The 25,640-nt window shown below is 41.1% G+C and overlaps 1 protein-coding gene and 2 long non-coding RNA genes across 12 annotated transcripts in view; 1 reads left to right on the forward strand and 2 right to left on the reverse strand.

Moving 5' to 3' along the window:
• LOC310905314 overlaps positions 1-24,811 on the reverse strand; it is a 132,719-nt gene extending 107,908 nt beyond the window's left edge. For both annotated transcript variants that reach the window (XR_014588940.1, XR_014588941.1), the window contains exon 1: positions 22,071-24,811. This is a non-coding gene — a long non-coding RNA (uncharacterized lncRNA). The remainder of the gene's footprint in view (positions 1-22,070) is intronic.
• LOC310905315 lies at positions 1,857-10,907 on the reverse strand. Its single transcript, XR_014588942.1, has 2 exons — positions 7,636-10,907; positions 1,857-7,525 (listed from the first exon to the last, which is right to left on the reverse strand). It is a non-coding gene; the product is annotated as an uncharacterized lncRNA (long non-coding RNA).
• A 127-nt stretch (positions 24,812-24,938) lies between the features above and the next one.
• The window catches only part of CHD9 (chromodomain helicase DNA binding protein 9), a 94,410-nt gene continuing 93,708 nt past the window's right edge, over positions 24,939-25,640 (forward strand). For 6 of the 9 annotated variants that reach the window (XM_083851433.1, XM_083851442.1, XM_083851443.1 and 3 more), the window contains exon 1: positions 24,939-25,212. The gene's annotated coding sequence lies outside the window, so the exon portion shown is untranslated. Of the gene's footprint in view, positions 25,213-25,311; positions 25,439-25,640 lie in introns of those variants that run through there. The other 3 variants (XM_083851440.1, XM_083851439.1, XM_083851438.1) reach the window with 3 other exon arrangements.

Genomic DNA, 25,640 nt, shown 5'->3' on the forward strand with positions numbered 1-25,640 from the left:
TGAAAAGTAATTAATTTTCTTACTCCACTGTAAGAGTGAAATGAATTAAAATTGATTTTCAATCTGCATTTTCAATGGTAGCCCTAAAGTTGTTTCTCTGCAGTTTGTTAAGGATCATCATCTACTGGAGTAACTTGCGATGATTTTTAACCACAATATAGAAATACGTCTCGCATTTGAAGAGGAGTACACAGCCATTCAATATATTCACACCAAAAAAATTTGCATCTCCAGCATTATACTGAACTCTTCCCAGAGTGCTCCCATCACATTTCTCTAAAGCAAAGCACAAGTATGTTTTTCAGCCATTACAGGAAAAAAGTAGTAATAATTATTGTAAATTTCAAAGTATCCAGAGTCCAGAGGCAACATGTATTTCCTGCAAGGTCTCCAAATAGGATCCTCCATCAGGTCACTGCCCTTACCTTGTACTGCTGAGCTTCTTTATTTTTAGTAGGTAGTTTGTACCCTTTAGGAGCCATGTTTAACACAAAAGCTGTTCTAATATTTTATGCAAGAGCTCAACACAGTCAAGACTCAGAGAAAGTCTGCTTCTAAATACAGCTTCCATAGCTTAGTGTTACAGATAGCCCAAAAGTGGCCTACAAGCACTGCTTACAATACAGCAATGACAACAGAAAATGCTTCAGAACTTAAGCACTACATAGAAGAATACTTGAGGCATTCAATTTATAACATCTGAAAAAAATGCATTAAAGCCTTGATAGTTAGCAATATATAGCCTTTCCAATTAGGAAACTTCGACATGTAATACTGGTTTCTTGCATTCTTCCCTGCTAGTCGTCAGGAAACACTTGTGTACCGTATTCCTTCACACAGCGGTGGCCTTAATTCCTTTTACAACATCGCCTCCTAGTGTTTATTACCCTCAGGTATCGTCTGGAAGCAGCTCAGTTCCCTTGCTTCAGTGATTTAATACTTTTGAAGAAAGTTTAATACGTCTTAGCAAGTATTTTTGTAGGCAATAAGTGCTCAACAGCTGGGAGAGGAGATGAAGGATATGTAGATAAGGTCTCACTTAATTTAACCCAAAACTTCTTGGCATTTCCGTTCACTGTAAGAAGTGTAATTTGCATATAGGAAGGACTGTTAATCCTGAAGAACCAGAGCACTTATCACAAATCCCAGTTGAGACTACTTATTTAATTCTGTCACTCCATGTTTTCACCAAAGTGGAGAATGAGACACACAGCACATACATAGGCTTATTTGGGCAATATACCTGAAAGGTAGCATTTCAGTTAATCTTACTAACCTTATCATAGAATCATAGATGATTTGGGTTGGAAGGGACCTTAAAACCATCTAATTGCAAACCTCTGCCACCTCCCACCAGCCCAGGCTGCCCACAGCCCCATCTGGCCTGGCCTTGAGCACTTCAGGGACGGGGTACTCACAGCTTCTCTGGGCAGCCTAGGCCAAGGCCTCACCGCCCTCACAGTGAGGAATTTTTTCCTAATACCTAATCTAAATCTACCTTTTTTTAGTTAAGACCATTCCCCCTGTCCTGTCACTACACCCCCTGACAAAAACCCCTCCCCAGCTTTCCGGTAGCCCCCTTTTGGTACTGGAATCTTCTCCAGGCTCAACAACCCAATCTTAAACTGATCTTACTACAGAACGCAAAGTTTTTCTATTAAAAAGGGGTTGTTTATATAATTTTATACATACAGACATGTGGGCACACACTTAAGGATTCAGGATACAGGTAATTATTTGAGAAATGTAAGTGGTTGTCCACCACTACTAGACGGTAAATGAGGAAAAACAAGCACTGAGGCAGTGTTTTCTTTTTTTTTTTCAAAAAGCAGGTACTACTGGGACACAGCAACATCTAAGTGAGGAGTATCTTTAATTACATATGCCAGATGAAGGCCATCTGTTACAAAACATTACAAACCTCCTCCCCATTACTGTCCCCCTCCTGCTAGATGGCATAGTGGATTTACGTAATGCCCAGTAAGAATCTAATTGCAAAGACAGTGATACCATGAGTCAAAGGCATGTTAATATTTTACAAGCAGCTAAGTAAAAAGACAAAACAACCATTTCTGTGTGATTTCAGCTCTAAAAAGCAATGGAGTGACAATTCAAAGAACTGCAGCAATCAAGTTAGTTTAAGTCATTACCTATATGTCCACACAGATATAATTAATCCTGTTCCATGACACCCAAAGCTAAATGAAATATCCTGCCTACTTACGATGTAGCATGTTCATTTTTTAGTCTTATCCATAAATACAAGTGCAGGCTTTCTCTAAGCATATTCCATTATTTTATTAACATCAGAATTTCATATGCTCCAACCGTGATTTGTGGTATTTTTGATCTGGATCAGCAAAAAGCTTTCATAATATATTTTTATTCATAATAGACGACAGTGGAAAGTAACAACAGCACAGAAAATAGGATAAGAATGGTTGCAGGTGAGAGACTGAACTCATAAGTGAAGACACTCCATTTCAGGAGTGAGGGAGGTATGATTATAGATCCTCAGGAGATGGATCAACTTCCTTGCACAAGATGGGAAGTTGGATGATCACTGAAGGTTGCATAGAAGAAAGTAATTTTGTGTTTTCCAATCCCCAGATCAGCTCTGGTTTCCAAAATTGTGACAAATATTTTATTTCTGGGATCACTGGCAAGACTCCATAGACTTTCTATTAACTGTTCTGTCCCATTTGCCACTCCATAGCTTTCATAATCAATTATACACATCCCAAAATTCAAAGAACGTGCTCTCAGCATCGTTATAAAAAATGCTGTTATTTTGAGGGCAGGAGGACCTGAGCTACACAGACAGAACACAAAAGACCACACAGCCCCAGCACCTGCTCATAAGGCAGTTTTCAGTCATCTCCGCAACTGTTTGCTTATCAAAGTCTTGCTCAATAGATATTTACTAACACTTGCCCAAGTAATTGTTTTCCTCCTCCTTTGAATGTAAAGCAATAAACCAAACGTTTTTCCCTCCCAGAGACAGAGAAGTAATGGGAAAAACAGAAAGCTCAACATAAGGGCGTATAGCAACTCTCAGAGATAAGATTACATAATAGGGTAGATAGGAAGAGTGCAGGAAGAGTGAAAACAAAACCAACAAAACCCTTGATGTTTGGAGGTCAAGTACTCTCACACCAGACTCCAAGATCATATGCCTACCACACAGCCTTCCTTTGCTTCAGCGTTTGTGGTGCATCATAGCACAACACACAACCTTCTGAGCTAGTACACACATTGCTAGCAGGACAGCTAGCTAGCCCTGCCCAGGGCTCCACGCTGCTGCATGTGGATCTAGTTCTCAATATCGTTTCAGATATGAACAAATGGATCTGAATCTCCCTGACAGTATCGCTACAGTTCATCTATTACAACAGCCTATACCCGAAATCCCTAGCTCTGCAGAGCAGTTCCTCTGACATGTGCAGACTAGCACATGCTAGACGAGTAAGTCATGAAAAACGTGGTAGGACAATATTTTATAAGCCTTTTTTGTGGGGAAAGGGAGACACTGTTGAAGATGACCTAAGTCTGGGTTGAAGGAAGCCAAAATGCAGTTATAGGGTAATCTCTTAGGGAAAAGAGGAAACAAGGTACTTGTATGCAATGTTAAAGAGAAACTACAGGATGTTGAGTACCACTAGCTTGGTAACTTATGCCATCCTCTGTTTAACTTCCAGGACGTAAGAATCAGAAATATAATATGCTTAGAACATTATAAATAAATTTTCTTACTAGTAGTTTGTAGTGTGTACATAGTAAGTTCTGCAACTTGCAGTCTGTAACAAGAAGTGCTAAATCATTATCTAGCCAATGCCTTAAGCTAAGTACTTGAGGATCAAGTGCCATTTTAAAAATTCATGTTAGAACTGCCAGCTGTAAAGTGCAGGAACTGAACTGGTAGTCCAAACAGAATGAAGTACAATTGTTCCGGAAGCGCAACATTGCCCTCCCATCAGGGAGTAAAGCTGTAAATACACCACTTTAGGGAACACTGCACTGGGTCACTGGGAAAGCAAAGGACATGAAGTTCTTCACATGACCATTCAAATAAAGATACCGCAGGTCCCAAGCTACCACTAAGAATATAGGATCCAGTTTGTGAGAGAAGAATGCATACATACCAGATATACAATCAACAGCCACAGGCTACTGTTTACATTGGCCACCTGCCACTACCAGCCAAGCTGCGTACACCTTTGAAATGCCCTGGCTGCCACCAGTCACTCGGATGAAGAACACATATCATCCCATATTACTCTAAGTTAAGACACTAGCCCATCCACAAGTGTAGCAGTTAGACATCCTTACAGTGACGGTAACTCCTGTTGTAAACTTCTGGATATGACCCCCAGGAGCTTCAGGTTGCTAGGTGTACCCACGTACAAACATGGTTACCCTGTCTGGTAGCCTACACACTGGCAGTGAAATTATGCACGGGTTGCTCTAGCTAAATTCTCAGTTTACACAGTGAAAGCAGCTATATTTCATACTCTCAAATGAGCGTCGCCAGCATTTAAACAAGATATGCTAATGTAGACATACAAAAACACCAACTAACATGCATTTGGCTAAAGAAAAGCTCTAACAATCTGCTGAATTATGGCTTAATTCTGCCAAGTGTCAAGTTCCCATTTGGAAGTGCCAACCCCCTTTAACTTGTCTTCGCTGGCTCTTGAGGCTATAATGAACACACAGCAAGTAGTAACAGATCTGATCTTTCCTGCTTCCCACCACCACCTCCATGCCAACTGAGGTATGCCCAACAGGCGTACTGAATAAATTATATTTACTGAACTCAGGTTACTCATTGAACATACAACTCCATGTTAGAGATACCCACCACAGCAAGAAACAGACCCTTCAGAGAGGAGTCACCTTCTGTTATTCCTTCTCTACCCAAAGGTTAATGCTACCTCTTAAGAGACAGCAGGTTTTTGTTTGTGTAAGACACAGGATTTAAAAGAAGCTAAGTTTTTAAGCAAAGAACACTGACCCAAGACAAAGCACATCTGAAAAAGCAGAAACAGCAAACATTTTTTTTTAAGCTCAGAAGTACATGAATTTAGTTAACAGAAGTTTCTTAAACACCCAGCTTTACCCTCTAGTCAGTTTGAAGTGCTACACCGCCATCCCTCAGAAAGAGCTAGCCCTCAGATACTTAGGCAGATGGCCAAATATATCATATATATGCCCCTTTGAGAGTTAAAGCCAGATCCTCTTGTTTTCTAGAGTCTGTCCACAATTCAGAAACAGCTAAAAGTTTATTCTCCTCTCACCATACTTGTTTTCAATCAACTCATTTGCATTCAAGCTAGAATAGTTCAAAGCAATTAAAATAGGTAAGTAGAATGAAGTAAAACTATCAGACACCAAACTCAGATGAGCAGGCTACTGAAATAACTTTAAAAGCTGCCTTATTTATGAAAAAAGTACCAGAATATACTGTTCCCAAGTTGTTATATATGGCAATCAAGAACATTTCAGTGCTATTACAGAGCAGGCATTCAGCCTCTCTTGTAAAGTGAGTTCCATACTTCATTAAAGATGCACGCCATCCACCATTTAGTGGACATACAATAAAGATTTCATCTTCTCAGAATGGACATACATAAACACTATAAACAAGTGCTTAAATCATGAGAACACTAAGAAATGCCAGACTGTCTTTTAATTAACAGTCCGAAGTTAAGTATAGGTCAGCCCACAAAGAAATGTACACCTAGGTGTGTGCATGTCTAAGTACGTGCACATCTCTTACTGCACATGTTAAGAACTGAAAGAACCAAATATGTTACAACACTAATTTACTTGGTTTACACCTTCAAGCACAGGAATTGTTGCACACCTTTGCATCAACAAGATTGAAGACTGATTATAATCAGGATTTTTAAACTGCTCAAAATTCCAACGCATCAGATCATAATGAACTATAGTAAATATGAATGTACATCAATGGATCAACATGCACAGTTTGGAGAATAGACAAAACTTCATATGTAGTTGAATTTGTATATACTGAAGTAGATTTGTGTTTATTGCATAACACTTTCAGATTATTCAACATATTATTGCTATTTATACTTGTCATTACAATACAAACTGTCAGAGTCAAAATTAACAGATACATATACATACATTTAAAAAAAAAAAGTCAGTTAATGTCTTAGATTTAGGGCTCCACCGATTTCCATGAGATTACTTCAGACTTCAGTGCAAGTTTCCAGGAAGCAATGTTGATGGCTTGCTTCTTCTGCAACACACAAACTTCTGAGTATTCACCCAGGGAATCCATCAACTTTGATGGCGTCTCACACCATCGACTGTAAATACAGATTTCCTTCAAATCCTGCATGAAACTCGACTTGATCTGCGCAGTCTGTCAGTAATACAAAGATCAATCCCTTCAAGCACAGAACACCAATAATTAAGTTGCTTACTTCATAGCTACAGTTTGTATTTGAAGTACATCAATACCCTATTTCAGCTTGTTCTGTCACAAGCACTGTCCTTCAGAGCCGAATTCTGGGCAGCATCAGCAGTCGTTTCCATGCAAGGGTCATCTTTTTCTTCTTCCTCAGGCTGTTCTCCAGGTTTTTGGACAGATTCTACAACTGCTGTGCTCTTACTGGTATTGCAGCCCATATTGGTCTCAGTCAATGAAGGTTTCGTGATTTTTTGGTAGAAGTCTATAGAAGGCTCACTGCATTGAAGGAATGAAGAACGAGGAAACAAACTCCAAGCTAAATAGCTTTCCCTATTGTATTGTTAAGAGCAAGTATGTTTGGTTTCTGTGACAACACACTGATCCTGCTAATCAAGCACTGGCCAATAAAGAGCTACAGTTTAATGCAGCCAGCAAAAGGCAATTTTCACTGCCTTTCTAAAAAGCCTATGTTCTTCATTAGTATTTTTTCCTAGATGAGTAACTCATGATTGGTTTGCCCAAGGAAGCCTATTTAATTTTAACTTCTAAACATCCTCTAGTTCAGTTACTAGGAAACAGTGCCTTGCTACACAAAAAAAAAAAAAAATAGTCACAGCAGCAAGTCTATATATTCTTCTAACCATTTTCAGTATTGTAATCTATACTACCAGATTATGTAGACACCTGACTTAAGACACTAGTCTTGAATAGAAAGCTCTGAAGTTATACGAATCCATGTGCTCAAAAACACTTAAAATATCAGCTTGAATCTTAAGTCTAGTACAAAACAAAAAAAGGACCCCAAAAATCTCACTGAAGTAACTGGTAGTTTTTAGCTGAAAAGCAGGAGTGAATGAATACACTCAGAACTCAAGCATGCCAAAAACAGCAGGTCTCTACCAGAAGCTAAACCAATAAGCCAACTCACATTCTAACCCAACATTCAAACACAATTTTCTAAGAAGAAAAACTTACATACAGTGAGCTCACAGTGACTGGCTGACTCCTATCATCTATCTGCTACAAACTAAAGCCAGTAGTACCGCCATGCGCAGATCAACTTCATTGGTGTGTTTCCCCCTATGAAACAAGTGAGTTATTTAAAAAAAATGCAGATATATGTTTAGCTAAAAAATTATATTGATATTTCACACAACTATATAGTAGGTAAGTGCTCAACAGTACTAGACCTTATAACCACAAATGGAACCACACAAATTGACTTGATCTTTAATAATCAGCTACTCTTAATATAAGTAACTAGCATCGGGACCACAGTTGCAGAGTTGCCAGTACACGACGAAATAGGCCCTTATTCTCTAGACCTAGAAAAAAAACAGCAGTAAACTTCATTACTGGATGTTGATCTGCATATGCTTGCAAACCGTAACAGAGGTACATTAAGGTGAGCTGTCTTAATGTGAAGGATATCCATATGGGGAACAGGGTACAGGTGCCACAAACATGCTCAGTAGAAATAAAGGGAAAGTTGCTCACTGTTCCTTTGAGGCAGAGGCTAAATATAATGCATGATATTTAAGATTCCCCCCAAATTCAGGAGAATCAGATTGGTGCATCTGAAGCAAGTCCAAGCACCACCAGGCAGTTTAACTGCACAACTCAATGCTTCTCAGATGACTACTGCTGCTCAACTACCACCAGGGATGTTGCTCTCTGCTTCGAGGCTTTTGTGGTTTGTTCTTTTTTACTAACTGCTGTTAGGCAAGAGGGTGTTTTGTTTACATCATTTACCACCTCCCATTTTATTCAGCTAACATTAGGAACACCCACTTATCTTTACAAGCATTGATAAGCCAAACTACAGAGCAGGAAAAAGTTACTTAAAAGAATATTACATAAACCTGTATGTTCCTCAGGTATATCTGATTTGCTAGTTGCTAGTTTTCTACTGTTACTCTTGCATTTAATTGCATGTGCAGCATAGACACCAAAGCAACCATAACCTAGTCACTACACTGTAGAATTTGTACTTGACAGATTAATTTAAGCCAGAATGTCTGATGAAATGAGAGGAAAATGGAGCTATTCAGAATCTGAAGACACGAGTGTATTTTATGGGTTTGTAAGGAAAACAGGAATATAACTCTACACTTCTGTATTTCTGCATTTGAGTGCTTAATCCACATTAGTATACTTCCTCCCTTGAACGTGATTATTCCTGTGAAAGCAGAATAGTTATAAGGATGTAAAAGAATCAGGCAAAAACTGATTCCCAGAACTCCTTAAGTCTGCCTATGTAGGAATTAACGATTCTGGAGCATTTACTGCTCCACATTTTCAGAACACTACCTCAAATTCCCCACTAGATGGTAGCTGAATACTATGCTGATTCTGCAGTATTATACAGCCTAGAGTAGCCCTAGGAGTTGCACCTGATTCCAGTTTTTAAAGGATTACTCCCAATATCTTTTAAGAAAAATAGAACCTTCCCAGACGTGACACCGTCTTAAATATTGACTGATTTACATTTCACAGAAGTTTTGAACCAGGAAGTGAAATCCATTAGTGTCATGCCTTTGGCACCAGCGAGTCTCTTTATGTGAGTGCAGGCTTCACCAAAATGGTAGATCTTGCTAAAAATGTGCCTTTTATGTTCTTGTCAGAGATGGCTTCATCATACATGTTTCAGAAAATGAGGGAAGGGGTACCACAGGAAGTAGGATAAAATCAGTTTAGGTGGGAGGGAAAAAACTGTCCAGGTGCTCTCAGGCATGAATACTCATCACAACATGCAAGGAAACTGTAGATGCTCTCGTTTCTCAAATCATTTGTTTCTGAGGTTAGCAGCCAGAAGCCATGGACCCTAAAAGCTTTGTTAGTATGAGAACCTTAATTTTTGTACTTGAGACATGAAGTCCAAGTCTGTTGTACTGAACATGACAAGTCTGGGTCCAGACCTAAGATACCATTCTGGTTACAAGACAGAACAGAGAGCTTGGCACTGCAGCCTTTCTGAATTGAATGCACCCACCTCCCTGTGCCCTGTTAGAACCAGTAGTCCAGGTGCAGCAAGAACCCTTCTTATAGGGGCTGTACACAAAGGGGTAGGACAGACAACCCTTCGGACCAGCCTGCAGGTTATGGCTTCATTGCCTGTAAGGAAGCTACGGTACCTACAGACAACAAGCCAACGCCATTTCAACTTCCTTGAACAGCTGTACGTGCACCTTTCGCTATCTCTTTTAAAAATAGTCTTCGTTCTTTTTTGGCAACATCTAAGTCCTTTTCTTTTTTTTTTTTTTTCCCTCTCAACAGAAAGCAGGTTGGGTGGGATAAGAGGCACAAAGATAATTACACTGTCCTGCTACTTAAGACTACTTTGGTCTCATTGCAGGTCACTTGGTTCAGTCTGTTTTGTTTGTGATAGTGAACAAATGCCTGTTTGCCAGCTTTTGCCATCAGAAATCTTTAGAATATCTTGATTTAACATATTTACTTCCTTCCACTGTTAAAAGAGAACGTTTTCTGTAAAGCTCTTCATTACAACCCCCAAAATTAATATTGTAAAATTCTACAACAGGTTTCTTCAGAACAAGCAATCAATCATTCAGCTGAAGTACTCGTGTCCTGCTGGCCTGTCCAGTAGCCTCAAGTTCAGTGCAATTCAGATTGCAAATGTCACATATTAGAACTGGACAATAAATGCAGAAGTAGGTTATCTACAAGTGTTTGAAAAAGGCTTGAGGTGTATTAATTACACTTATAACCCTTTCCTCAAGTTTCTGGCCCCTCTTCAAACTGGCCGCGCATTGTTTTCACATCTGAGCAGCAGTCAACATACTGATGTGCTACAAACTTCAACAACTACACCATTGCAGCAAATTCTTGTTCTCATAGCAACAATAATAGTTTTCCATTGCATATTTCCTTTAAAAAACTTGAAATGCATAATAACCAGGCAAATAGGAAAGTCTACTGCACGGTAAATTCAGAATATTGCTTCACCCCATCTTTATTGGATTAATAAGCTTAAAAAAAAGTCTTTTTCCTTTGTCTATTTAGTACACAAAATATTATTTATGAACTACTTTACAGAAATACCCTAAAAGCAACAAAGCAAGCTGCACATTGCAATATACTGAGCATGCTGTGCTGCCTTAAATGAGTATATTCGTACTCTTTTCTTCCCGCAGCAATAAAGGAGATCACCTCATTAAACTCATAAGTAATCCACCTTCTCCAAGGTGGAAAGGCTGCCTAGGTAAGCCTCATTTACAAGGACATCTCAGTGCTTCTTTTAAGACTTGAGTTTACCAACAGAAGACAGTCTCCATATGCAGGTACATAATCAGGTTATTTTAGTTTTGGGGTTACTGTAAGGTATGACTTCACTGCTGTGCTCTGTGCTTCCCTTGCAAATAAGAAGTGTTAAACTTTCCAGTGGCACAGCACATGCTGTCACCCCTCCATTTCTTTACCAGAGATTTCTGAAATTGAATGGCTCAGCTGGAACGGTGACACTCTAGCCTTATATTAATTATGGCTCCTTAAGAGGTCTGCTGACCTTAGATAAATACCTTTGATACATTTTGCTATGAAATTCCAGTCTTTCAACTTAATCTTTAAGATCCAAATAACTACATAAAAGACTATTTCTTAGTTTGAAATTAGTAGATAACCAGGATTAATTTAGTAAATGCTCTCAAAGGTGTACCTATTTGCTATTAAGGTAAGGAGCAGATATTAAGTAGTTGGACAGGAAATGACTCCGTGGATCCCCAGCCCTCCTTGCCTCTCAGTCCTAGCTGCTGTTCTGTTGCTGTCACACACGCCCATGTTGCTGTACACCAAGAAGGAGGAACCACGACAATCTGTTCTCTTGAAAAAACACAAGCTGTGTTTGGCTGGCTAAGAAAAAAAGAGTCTGTCAAGCTAGTAAATATGTTACAGTACTTGATAATTTTACCAAACTAAGTTTAAGAAATGAGCTTTTGGAATTTGAGTGGGCTATGTCACTCTCTGAGCTTTGTATTGTATGCTTCACGAACATCAGAAAGGGAGGTATCGTTATAGTGGCAGATGCCAACTCCCTGCTATCTGCTAGGTGAGGGAGAGAAGCAGCACGTCTGCAATGAGATGTGACAGAGCTAAGGACCGGAGAGTCTAAGCTTTTTCCTCTTTCTCCAGAAGACTTAGCTCTGCATAAAAAAGCACTGCCAATTTCCTACATTAAATGGGTATCTGTCATAAGCCTGTTTCCTGTTGCATTGACAGTCTTGTTTCCTAGTCTGAATTGCCAACTCAAAATTATTTCCATTAACGATTTCACAAGTAACCAGCCAGATCACACAGCTTCCTTACACATTGACTAGTAGAAGAACTCTTCAGGATCCTTAAATATCAGGGACAGCATTACACCTTAAGTGACATGGTTTGTCACAAGAAAAGAAACCAGTCTCCTCTTGGCAGCTAATGAATCCTAGATAATTCAGTTCACATTTTTTTTTGAGCAATCCTGAAGCCTAGGTTCATGTGCCCTAATTCCAAAATCTGCATTAGAGCAGAGAATTAATGGGCTGTTACACAGCTCAGCATTGCAGAAGTGAAAAGCTGGGTATTCAAATACTACCTCAATACCTATAATATTATGTCAAATACAAATCATGTCTAATCAGTGCCTGCAAACAGATGCAAGAACAAACATTTTAGAAGTGAATAACTGTATTTACTAGAGATGTTAACAAGGCACACACTTAGAAATAAAGATCACTTAATTTAGACAGTTCTAATAGTTAATTAAATAGCCTAACTTCCTGTAACAATGAAGCAGAAAGCAAACATTTTAGATTGACAAACTGAAATCATGGTCTTTGTTCCAAATTACCAGGGTAAAAAAATGCAGCATGGAGGCAGGTCTTATATTTGGGACAGAAAGTATAATCAAAAAGAAACGAGAAAAAATACAGAGCTCAGGCTGGGAGAGTCAAACTAAAGCACGGGCTGATAATGATGAGCAAGTGCTGCTTCTCCTGTAGCTCATGAAAGAGCTGGGAAGTTTCTAAGGGGCAGGTGGTTGCTGGGGTGCAAACACATGAACCCAATTATTTCAAGCCTCCAGAAGATCACAGCAGGATCTTAGAACACAGCTTCATAACCCGGGAATTCCCATTCTACACTCCTCTCAATGCATGCAATTCTCAAGTGCCTTCCCAGTTTCCCTTCCCATGTAAGTATTGCTTTAGCTACCTCAGAAATAAAGAGTTATTGCCCAGACATCCACTGCTACAGTAGCAGCATTTGGGAGGTCTAGAGGGTTAGCAATCTGCACAACTAAGTGTAAAAACCCATTAAAACATTAGCACAAGCAAGTGACCAATTCCACAAACCTGCTGTTCAGAACTTCTAAAATTGTTGTAATGTATTTTGCATAGTACCTTATCTAGCTAAGCTTATTTGTGACTCCAGTTGCTCCATTATTTAAAATTATTAGATGTTCACGAGCTGTAGTTATTAATATAAGCAGCCACATCAAACATACTCTTTGTAGTTTGGAGGTAGCATTCCTAAGCAGCCTGATACCCCCACCAGATGAAAGGCCTTAAGTAGGAATAAAAAGTAACCTAAGCCAATTCTATTGCAAATTTGAGTCCAGCTGAGATCTTACATCAACTGCAAAACTGTGAACCAAGGCTTTAAATATGGGAATCACTTAAAGACTCATTAAAAATAAATATCAAGATGACAAATTCACAAGTTAATTCCAAGACCAATGAGTACCTTAACATTCAGTTTTGTCAAGTGGAAGATTTTGTTTTGCATTTGTAAGCTAGAGCAGCAGTATTCAACCCAATTTATTCCAAGTCAAGCAGCTTGTGTATTGAAGGGGTCAACCTATACAGCTGTAAATAAGCATGTTCAAACCCAACAATGACACTCGTTAAAAATATTATGATACACATAGGTTAAACAGACATTAGACATTTAAAATGCTGTTGGTTCAGCACGTTCATGAAAGAGCTACAGGTTAACAGCCCATGTCAACACAATCAACAATACCCTTCCAAGTAGTGGGTTATTTTCTTTTATCCCTTTGCAAATAGCTGCTTAGTCTCTCCTTTCTGTTATTTAACTTATCCAATCCTATCTTCTGTCCACTGCTACCTTTTTCCTCACCAAACATTACGCCGTGCTTTGGCCAGTGTACCTAAGTTCATAACCACCAAGCTCTGCTCTTGTTCTTTCATGCCCAGAAGCTCCAGCTGCCCATAAGAATTATGCCCACTGCTTTTGAATCCTTACAACACAATTATATACACCACTATATAGCAATAAGATTCTTTAGGAGTTGAAGGTGCCAAGATCCAGAGTAGGTACAGCAGAATTTTGTAACTAAGCTATTGAAAAACTGAACAGAAGTAAATTTAGAAGAATAAAAAGCAGCACAGAATACTTCTCTGTGCCTTCTTTTATATTTGAGAGTCCATTCAACTCTGTGCAACAATAAGTTTGATATTATCCAACTGGTGTTGTTGGTTGCTATTGACATAGTCAATATGACTGTTGACATAGGCACCGTACTTATTAAATAATTTTCTTGAAGGTTAAGAAACAAAACTGTTCTAAACACAGCAGTTCCAAGCCCTGCAAGTATCCCATTCTCGACTCCGAACAAATGTTCTATGTGTGCTAGCATCTGCCTGGCAGGATACGGCCAACAGCAAAGACAGCCTGGCCCAAGACCACTCGAGTCAGAAAGAGCAAAGGCAACAAGTAGGTCAGAGCACCAAACAGTACCATTTTAAAGCAATCTAGTCATACAGTTTTCTTCTCTAACAGCATCTAAGCATATATCAGAAAGTTTCAAAGAAAAATGCCCCAAGATTACAAAACACATTTGTCTGTATCGCAGGTAAAGAGCCTCCTCCCTCCTTTAAGCAGCTGGTGTTCCCCTCCTCCCCTTTCACACTGAGTTCTGCCCTACAATAACAGAGAGGCATCTTGTTTAATTCAAGTTATTCCTAGTTCCATCTTGAAACAGCCCAGTTTGGGACAGGCCTGAACAGGGGCAGGGCACAACACTACCATGGGGCAAGCAGCTGCAGCAGGGCTTTGGGGTCTAGAGCATAAGCCCCTATTTCCAACTTTGCAAAGTGGGCTTCTGATCTGGAATTCAGGCTCCAGTCCTCATATAACTGACTGTTAAGAGTAGCCACCTAGCAGGCCTTCACGAGGAGCCAGCTACTTGGGCTAGTCAGATCATACTTTGCCAAGTCAGATCATACCAGTTGGACTGCCTACCTTTACAAATTCACCGTAACACACTGACGTAGTTAAGTACTCACCACATGGGATAACATCAAATCTGGTGGGTCACACACACTTCCCCTAGACAACGGTTACCAATTTTTTTTTAAAAGGACTCAACATGGCACACAGCAAGAGGTATCTGGTTTTGATGGCACAATTACCTTGACTTGAAGACAATTGCTCACTCCCTATTTCACAACTGCACTGTAACATCCCTACAGCTCAGTCTGAACTGCCAGAACTCAGTAATTGTCACTAGGATATCAAGTTCTCATTGTTTTAAGAAGTCTCCTTTTTTGATATGTCCATCAGAGCACTGAATAAAAAGCAAATTTATATTCTTCAGTTAAAACCTATTCTGGAGATCATAAATTTATTTTACCTTAGTTGTCAGAAGGCTTTTCTTAATCTGCTGAAAGACTCTACACTGTTTATTCATTTCCTCTGTAACCCTTTTTCTCACTATTTAAATGACTTCATTAGCTTTTATAATTCCCCTCCTCCCAGCTTGAGTCATAATCCTGTAGTGTGTATGCTTCTCAAAAAGAAATAAAAAAAATTATATATAAGTACAGCTTTTCCCCAGCAGATTCTTACGACTCCATTAGCTATTCACATAATTCGGCTCTGAATATGCCTTGCCTATTCAGCAATATATGCTTTTCCATAACACAGCTCACGAGTTTCTGTACTAATCAGTAGGAAACAATTTCAGATCTGAAAGTCACTATGGAAAATTGGAAAAACACCTTGTTAAAACACATTTCTTCAGCAGGCGGTCCCTAAAAAAACAGCCATTTGTTGGGTTGCCTGTCTTCCGTATTTCCACTGAGAAAAATCATTCTAGACCGAAAGTTTAAAGTTTCTTTAAATTCAACAAATGCATGGACTATAGGTAACCAATACAAAAAAAAAAAAAAAGTCTCTCCCTTAAAGTTCAAACACTGTTTAAGCAGTTATGTATTGATAACTTCAGTATTAGACCCTATACTTTCATTTTGCTTTAAGGGACAGGATTAAATACACCCCCACAAAAAGCAGTTTGCAGAATTAGGAGCAATTCACCCACATCTAATCATTTTTTCATGAGTCAGGCCTTGAGGCAAAAGAAAGCTATCAAGTGTAACGACAAACATGTTCTTACTGCTGTTTGCCATACTTATTGGACATAATAAACTTGATATGCTGGAAGCTATAATTAATCTCTACTAAGTGAACACTCCTCTTATGATGATTTGTCTACTGAGCTGTCAAATAACACTTAAGGCTTTGATAAGTAAATAAATTGGTTCATTACAGTCCCTCTTCTTCTTTAAATGAGCTCATAGATTATTACGTAGCTCTCCTTACCTCAGTCATCAGCAGCTACGATTCTTGGACCCAAAAGTTAACACAGACACTCCATTTCAAAGTTCTACACTCAACTTTCTCCATTACTTCCACTAACTTCAATTTCAGGTTGTGTTTAAAAAGAGTTTGCAATTTTTAGTGCTAAGAACTTGGTTTTAAAATGAATGAGTCTAGACAGTAACAATATTATTTGCCTTCTGTTGCTAGACCTCAGAGCAATGCTTACATCTCACAAGAACGTGCACAAAAGTAAAGTTGCAGTGCCCTCTTGTGAGCAGTCAAATCTCATTTTTGCAGAAGCACTTTCAGCAGTGATATGGTGAGGGGGATGCAGCATTAATGCTACAAACTGAGCCCAAGTAGAAGCATTACGCTTTTTAACTAGTTACCTCCATATATATAGACACACACAAAGTTCTCCTGCGTCTAGCATACCTGAAACCAATGAAGATGTTTGTATAAAAAGTTAAATAATATTTAAAATCCATTGAACTTAAGAAACAGGGGAACAGATTCATTCATTTATTCCTTCATAACTTCGAAATATGAAAAAATCGATACCAATTTCTTGGAGCCGTTATTACTGACCACAATGTTGTCTTATTAAATACCACCATAAAAAAAAAAAAAAAAAAAAAAACATGAGCACGTACACGCACATATGTGAGAAACTTTCCCTACAATTTAAGCATTAGGTAACAAGCGATGAGGTACTGGAGGTTATGGCAACTATTGGTGGAAGTTTAAAATAAAAAGGGGGGGGAGGGGGGAGTTTGTAATAAGGAGTGATAAAGCAATAAAGCAGTTGAACAAACAAGCCAGTACAGCCAAAATGCAATCCTAATTCCTAGATGGCTGTGGGGAAACCATTAGAAGATGGCAATTAAAGTCTGTGCAGACAAGGGAAGGCTAGTCAAATAGAACAAAGATCTCATTCACAGCACACTACAGTTAGAAGTTCCTGAAGGTCAGCGCTCTGTCATCCCAAAATCCAATTTTTATTATGCATCTTTATGAAATACAAGTACAAATATCTGGATATTCAGTTTTGTGGCATCAGTCACAAACTAGACCAGTGACAGAAGGATCAGAAACAGTACCTCACAACTATTACCTAGGACCCGCACATTAGAATTAACTTTCTGAAATGCAACAGTCTTTGCCAATATGTATTTTGTTAGAAAATGCAAATTTTGTTTCCTTTGCACAGAGCTGGTTTACTGTACACAGCAATAGTCAACAATTCAATAAAGACAATCACTGCTATGTTTAACCTCCACAATATAGTTTCTCGAGGTAATATTTTAAAAGACCTTTAAGCTTAATTTTGCCATATTCTTGCACGTCATGACTAGTAGTTTCACAGAAATTAAGCTTAACATGAGAAACACAAGCCAAAACATTCTAAAGTTCTTAAAAGTTCATCTTACCACATCAACTAATCACTTCTAAGCTGATATTAAATATTTGATTTCAGCCTAGAGAGTCAAGGTCCAAAGGAGCTTTGTTTGTTCAGGCGCAGATCCAAAGAATCATTTTAACTGAATTTAGGTACATGGGTCCAAATTGCTGCAAAACCCCAGTGAAACGAAAGCACTCTTCAGTGACTTCCTAAAACCCCTGGCAGCCACATCTCTGTTCTACCTTCAGCTCCCCCTTGGAGGGTTTCAGCACTGCAAATGGGGAGAACTGCTGCTGCCTGCTTGCATTGCTCTTACAGCACGCTGGGATCACTAGGCATTGCCGAAATCCCCGGGATCAAATGACTGCTGAATCCCACACAGCCTACCCTGAATTTGTCCTCAAGAGAAGAGATGTAAAACTTTCTGTTTGCAAGGTGCACCCTCAGTTACTTGTTCCATACTGAAAATTGCAGGGCAGGCTCAGCAGAGCCGCTGCTGATTTGCACCACACAAACCAACGTGGTCTCTGGTCTAGATAGGATGATTTCTGCAGGGTGTATGTTTCAGGTGCTCAACTGCACAGCTCACAGGACTCAGCAATATTAGCAGTTACTCCATGATACCTCAACAGCCGACAGGACGATGATTTGTCTTGTGACAAGCTAAATGGTACCAATGAAGTTCACACAGTACCAGATTTATTTTACAGATAACTTGAACATCAAATCTTGTGTCTAACATATACCAGGCCAAGTTCACTTCAAAGATACAATGCATACACAAAGAAAAGTACAAACTGCTTGTTAAAAGTTGTCTAAGACCAGGTGAGTTTCACCCCAAGGTTACAAATACAGAGCTACAAAGAACACATTCTCACTTTCAGTTTCACGATTACTTCAGTATTACCTCAGAGCAAGTTTGAGGACTTACCCAAAGTCAACACTGACAAGAGACTGAATCACCACTTCATTTTAAGTTTTACCAAAAAACCTATGGCAAGCCACGTTCCTATTGTCAGGCAGCAGAACAATCGGCTTGGCATGTTACATCATCTGGATTTATAAAACAGATGCCTGAACACGTTGAAGATTGCACAGGAGGTTTCTGAATACGTTCTAGGGATCTGAGGTTAGAAAGCAAGCTTCGAGAAAGGAAGCTCCTGTCAGTCACCCAGTCTGTCCAGGTCTCTCAATGGCAGCCCTGTCTTCGAGCAAATCAGCCTGTCCTTCTCACTTTGGCATCTTCCAACAGAGGTGTTAAACAGAACTAGTTCCACCACGGATCCCTGGAGTATTTTACTCATTACCAGCATTTGTGCTGAGTACTAAGGACTCCACACCTGATCATCCAGACAGTTTTTATTTTCTTAAAGTCCAAAAAAAAAAGACAAAAAAAACTATTTTTTTGTCCATGCAGAGCATAAAATCCTTAGGCATATGAGTATTGCAGTAGATAGTACAAAAAGCCTTGCTAAAGGTAAGATAAATGACATCCACTAGTAATTTTACCTTAAAAAGAATGCTTTATAGCCTATAAGATTAGAAGCTCTTGCTTACCAGTAAAAAGACATCTTTAACTTCATTAGCAGCTAAAACACAGCTTCAAAAGAAAATGGGCTTCTAACAGCTACACAGCTATCTACACAACCATCACAAGAGGGCAGCAGAAGCTTTCTACACTTAGAAAGTTTAGGCATGTGGCTGCTTTGAGCACCAGCTCATGCAGCCCAGTCAGGCTCTGCTGTTTGAAGTCCCATCAGACAGATGAAAGCCTCACACAAAACTGAGGTATCATATCCAAATTCTTCCAACACCTGTCTGTGGCGGTAGAGCTTTGCATACACAATTCAGTTCCCAGAGTTTATTTCACTGGCTTAGTATTACAGAAAAAAAAAAAAGAAAAGGAAATGGAGATAAAGAGTAACAGAGTTATTATTAACAGTTCAGTGGTTGTTACAGTACACTTCATATAGAAAGAAGAATAAATAGCATTTTATACCAGAAGATTGCATTAAAACTTAATGTTTTAGGAGTTTACTTCATATGCCACTCACAACTGATGACACTAATATGAATTTCTTTTACAGAGCACATATGGGGCTCAACGTTCAGAGGTGCCTAAGAAAAGCCAGTACACGGATTGCACCAGTACTCCTGAGATAGTGTGTTTCAAGGCAAGTTTGCAGGGGGCCACAATACTAACAATTGGTTTTACAACTAGTTTTAGACCACAACAGCAGTCCCGAAGCTAGAACCCTAGTAAGGTTAGTGGAGCTACACAGGAAAGTGCCACAAGTCTATCAGCAGTAGTGCGTAGTTACCCTAAAGCAGTAACCCTATTTATAGGGTAACTGTTCCAGATGATAGTTTTGTTACTCCTTCAAGAGAGTTGCTTCCCTACAGCAGTCCCTGAATACAGCAGCTGACAAGGTAGTAACTTACTCTCACACCTTGTTTTGTGCACTCAAGCTACCTGAAGAGTTGTCTAAGTCTCCTTTTTAAGTAGTCTGAAGTGTTTCCCTAACCAATACTCAAAATGAGATAAAGCTCTACACTGGCACTGACCTGTCTTCCCACTCCTTCCCAATCTTTCATCAGAAGCCTCAAGTCCTTAAGACGTTATCTGATTTTCCTATAGTATGAGCTTACTGTTTTCACGTGAGTAAGAGAATCAAAAACCCTCACCAGGGAGTAGAAGCTACCACTAAACCTCTGCCCACCTCTAAAAAGAAAACCCTGTGGCTATAACCATTGAAGTAGTTTTCCCAGTAGATTTTGATAGATTTTCGTGTCTTATAACACCTGAAAACAACTCTGCTTTTTTTACTATCAAATTAAGATTACTACTACCAGGGCAATAGGCAAAAGAGAACAGAAGCAAAAACAAACAAAATACCTATTTTAGTAGGAGGCCCACTATCTGTCATCTCATAGATGATCATATCATCTCCAGAAAAGTGTTTTATTAAAAAAAAAAACAAAACTGTACCCCATAGCTAGACTTCAAATCCCTTATATACTATTTTTCTTTCTTTTCATTCAGTAAGTTTAAAGCCAGCCCACAGACAACAAACGTGAGTCTTAGAGTAAGACAGTCCTAATAAAGAATCTTCAAGGGCATAAGATTTCAAACAAAATACTACACGTACTTTAAATCCTGCAGTCAAATATCAGGTAATACCATATCCATTCAAATTTTGGTAACATAAAGAAACAGAAAATCAAGCATGAAAACAAGAAAATACAACAATAATAATAAATTTTTGTTACTACATTTGTTCTCAACAACTGGTCTACTAACATGATTTTAAATACGGCTATTTTCAGATCACTGTAGCCACTTCCAAGATACTTCTAGACTTATGCATCTCTAACACGTTTCTACTTTAATAAAATCTCCTTACTTGCTATTTCTAAAGTGATTATCTTTACTTTCTTTCTCTTGAAGACCCCTCCACATTTGACTCATCTATTGAAAAAAAGCAGTAAGGCTTCAGCGCGGTCTTATGTAGCGCAGTGAGAGACAGATGACCCTCAGTCCTGTGCTCCACCTGGTCATCAAAACCTCCAGTTCTGTTCTTGAATGGGCTACCTTCTTCCTAACACAAATGCTTAGCAGTGGTTCTTTACTGCAGTTCTTGTTTAGACATGATCTTTGCAGACTACACTTTAAACCCTGTCTCAAAAATCTCATCTCAGCACCCAGACTCAAAAATTATCCTCAGTCTGTCAAGAGATGAGCGGTTCTCTCAAAAGGGAGCACAGCAAACGGTTAAAAAAAAAAAAAAGCCCACAAAATTGGTAACTACCAACAATTCCCTAAAAAAAAAAAACAAACTTTTTTTCAGTTTCTTACTAAAAACGTGACTTAGTCAAAAATACTTTTTCAGTAAGTTCAGATTCTCAAATGTTCTCCTCTTATACTGCCTATTTCATGGCAGACTTCATTTTAGTACTACAATTATGGTTTTATCAGCTAACAGTGTACTCGTGTCTGTCATTGTGGCAAGCGGAGAACCAAACTACAGATGTAGGTGTTTGAGAAACAGCAGTGGAAGCAGCATTCTGATATCCTAACTGCAGGGTTACTTAATTTACATCAGTAGTTTCCAACTGCCCAGCAAACTTCTAGGATATATCACTCAGAATAAAATAGTTTGGGTGCCAAGAGGTTTCCATGTTACAAAATAGGTTGCTTGCAAATATAAACAGCAATCAGATTTTTATTTGTGGTTATTTATGACAATATTCCATCTCTTTTTGATCCAGACCCTTGGATGCAATTGTTCCCCCACACACAGTCAAAAGAATTAAACTGTACTAACCTAAAAAGATTTATAACCATAGCCTGGTTTACATCTGCCTCTGCAAGGCCATGAGAGAAACCATCTGCCTCTACGCACTCACTTTGCATCTGCAGTGTTTCACATCTGCAGGTGTGGAGCACAGCTCCTCTTTGCAGGAGCTCCCGTGTATATTTCAGATCAAATGTGTTTACAAACTGCCAGCCAACAACACAACAAAACAAAGTGGACCTCCCCAACTTGAACCGTATGGGAACCTATGACTGTAAATATGTTCAGAGGTAAAATAACATGAGCTTACCCTCACCCTGTAGATTTGTTAACGGCTCCAAAAGTAATCTGAAAGTGTTCCCTTCCACATTCGTGCAGCGTGTTGTAAAGGCAGCGCACCAAGCAGCCACGAGACATCAACCAAGGCCCAGTCTGCGTGGCACTGCAAGTCTTCACCTGCATCACAGATTCCTACCAGGCTTCTAGAAAGTGTCGACAGAGACATATGAAGAGTTGCTCTAATAGCTGCAATCTGTGCAGGCAGCTGCTCTTTGCTTTCCCAAGTCCCACAGAGTGGCTACAGAGAAGGATCAAAGCAGTCACTGTGGCAACAATGGAATCTCAGCAGCTGATTCAGTGCCTGCAGACCTCATTCCAGTCCTGACCTCAATACCCCTACAGCAGCTTCCATGGATAATCAAAGGACAGGAAACCAGGCAAGTGCAGCAATCAATTTCCTCTGTTGTTTTTTTCTTGGAAAATTTTATCCCACACCCAGACAGGATAAAAGATGAGTGTTCCGTAAAGTGTGGGACTTCTCCCTCTACAGCCTACGATGTGTTACAAGACATGCGAGTGGTAGGTCCCAAGGCAGAATGAACTGCTGGAGTTCTGTGGGAATCCAGAACACAAACATGCGTGTGCTCTAACTGCTGTAGGTAGGACATCCATAAATAAAGGAGGGGAGACACACCGTATTCTTCCTCCCTTATCAAAGCCAACATTTTAGAAGTGTCATCTGTATGGACTGTTAGATCAAAGCATTGCAACTAGCTTGTGAAAGAACAGTGGTGGTGAGAAAACAAAGATCTCGCAAAATGTATAAAACTGGCTAAAATTATGATTGTTTGAAATACTAGTAGCCTTTTTGGATGGTGATATAAAGTGACAGAAGTTTAGAGAAATTGAAAGAAAACATTTAGCACTGTGCAAAACTTTTGTGACAGTGATCCCCAGAACTGATGATATGTTTAAGAAAATGAAGCCCCAAACAAAAATCTACATTTAACTCTGCACATTTGAACAGTCTGTTTTTTTTCCTTTTGTCTAAATTCTAAGAGATTCAAGAGATTCAATTTTCTTTTTCAGCAACAGAATGATCAGTCCCATGATCCCGTTTTCAGTCATTCATGTGATTTATCATTCTAACCCTGTGTTTTCAACTTATAACATTACCATTCAAAGTATCTACACCTAAAAGCCCTTCACGCTGTTATAATTGCATTGATAGCTTTATTAAGGATGCACTACAATTGGCTGACTAATTGTACTAAAAGGATAAAGTTTGCCTTTCTTTTGAAGAAATAACTTCTTCAGAGAGAACAGAAAAGTAGAGGTATATGTGCTTTCTTTTCAAAACCATGAGGACATAAAAAAAAATAAACACTAAACAACAGGCATGTTTATTTTTTGAAGTTATCTTCTATTGTTCATCAGAGAAAACATACAGAAGAAAAACCTATAGGGCTGGCTAAAAGAAGAGAGCTTCTAAGAGAACCTCAGCATAACTGTTAAAAGCAGTCTTACTGAACAGTCTGAAAGAAAAAAAAATATAAAGCTTTAGCAATGAAGGAAGGAGAGGAAGGGAAATAGCATATTAGAAAGCTGAAACTGTTAAATAAATTGCTTAAGGGTTTGTGTTTTGAAGTAATGGAGAATAAGAGCCTATCTTATGCTTCTATCAATATAAGCTTATTTGAACTGTTTAGAGATCCTAAAATCCATGTATTACAACATGTAGTTATGTATCTGAACTACGTAAGAAATCTGATACTGGCTGTAACGATAAAAACTTTTTAGAAGACATATAAGCAACAGGTTGCAGAGAACTAGAAGTACATCTCTAGTTCTCTTCAGCAAGCTGCAGAAGATGCTGAAGGATATTTCTCCTATCCCTATACGCGTAGTCCAAATAGTCTTCCTAGGCATCATGCTGACGGGAGGGTAACTCTGGGAATCCTCTCGCGCTCCTTTGCATCTTACTTCAGTCCTCAGGTGAACCAATCTTTCTTGCTGAGGCCTCTTCAGGAAGAGTTGCATAACCGCTCACCTGAAGAGCTTTTTCTCTCTCTGCTGCTCCTGATAAAGCAGCGAGGGAGCCCCCTCAGTGATTCCTGCCTGCCCTGCAGGTGAGCGCCCCTTCCAGCTGCCTGCTCTGCAATCTGGCTGCAGGGAAAGGGCCCTGGCTAGAAATAAGCCTGTAACGACTCCTGCCCAAGACTTGTTAAAAGTCACCTCTGTAACATGAATGCTAAGCGTCTTGTGAGCTGCTACTTCTCGATTTTGATCTTCAAATCACTATTTGACATGTAAAGTACTTTGTTTTGTATGACTGACACAAATGTAATGTAAAAGCAGAGGGGAAGGTTGACGAGCCCCACGTGCTGTGGTGGCACGCTCGAGGAACCCCCTGTGGAAAAATGGCTTTTTGCGGTGTGTCCGAGGCCATGGCAGCCCTGCCTGTATTTATTTATCTCTGGAGGGCTGTAGCTCTCCTGGGGCTGCCACGCCACGAGCGGGGCCAACCACCCGCACTCCCCTCGCACGGCCCCTCCCTCGCCTGCCCTCACAGCGCAGGCGGGAACCGCCACTCACGGCCCCGACCCCCCCCTCCTCTGAGGGCACTGCCCCGCACCGCCCCCTCAGGGCTCAGCCGGGAGCGCCCCGGGACTCCCCATCCCCGTTCCCCCCCCCCGGAGCCGCCAGGGCCTGCCCTCAGCCGGCGCCTCCCGAGTAAACGCGCCGGGGATTGGCCGCTGCGCACCGAGGGGGCCATGTTGGCTGGCCCGGCCCCGCCGCCCGCGCTCCATTTTATCCCCTCCTTCCCCCCCCCCGCCACCTCCCCTCAGCGAGGGCCGGGGGCAGGAAACCCGCCCCCCCGGGCCCCGCCCCGCGCGCTGGCCCCGCCCCCTTTTCCTCCCACCCGCGGGTCCCCTCAGCCCCGCGCCGCCGCCGCCGCCGCTCCCGCTCCCCCCCTCCCCTCCCGCCGTGTCAGCGCGCGGCGGCCCCCGCGCGCCGCGGCCAATCAGCGCGGGGCTGAGAAATATGCAAATGAGCCCCCCGGCCCGGCCCCGCGGGCTCGCTGGGGCCGGTGGGGTCGCGGCGGCGAGCGGCTGAAACTTCGGCACGGCCCGGCGCGGCCCGGCGCGGCCCCGGCAGCCGGCCCGCCCCCGGTAAGCGCCCGCGGGAGCCCGGGGAGGGGGGCGTGGGGCCCACGGGAAGCCGCCGCCGCCGCCGCCGGGCTGCGCGTGCCCGAGGCCGGCCCGGTGGGGAGCTGTCAGGCGCGGGGCATCCCCTCCTGTGCCGCCCCGCTCCCCCGCAGCCGCCCGTGCGTGCCGCCTGCCGGGCAGCGGGGGAGGCTCCGGGCGCCGCCGCCGCGGCGTAATGGCGAACCCGGCGGTGAGTACGTGCGAGAGGGGCCGGGCTGCGCCCCGCCGAGCAGGCCGCGCTCCGGGCGCACCGGCTGGCCCCGGCCCCGGTGGCGGCCCCTCCTTCCTCCTCCTGCCGCCGCCGGGAGGCTCGGCGCGGCCTGCTCCCCGCCCGGGCTCTGCCCGCCGCCGCGACCTGCTTCCGCCCCTCGCCCGGCACGGCCCGGCCCGGC

This window comes from Anser anser (assembly GCF_964211835.1).
Source record: "Anser anser genome assembly, chromosome: 11".
NCBI classification, from domain to species: Eukaryota; Metazoa; Chordata; class Aves; order Anseriformes; family Anatidae; genus Anser; species Anser anser.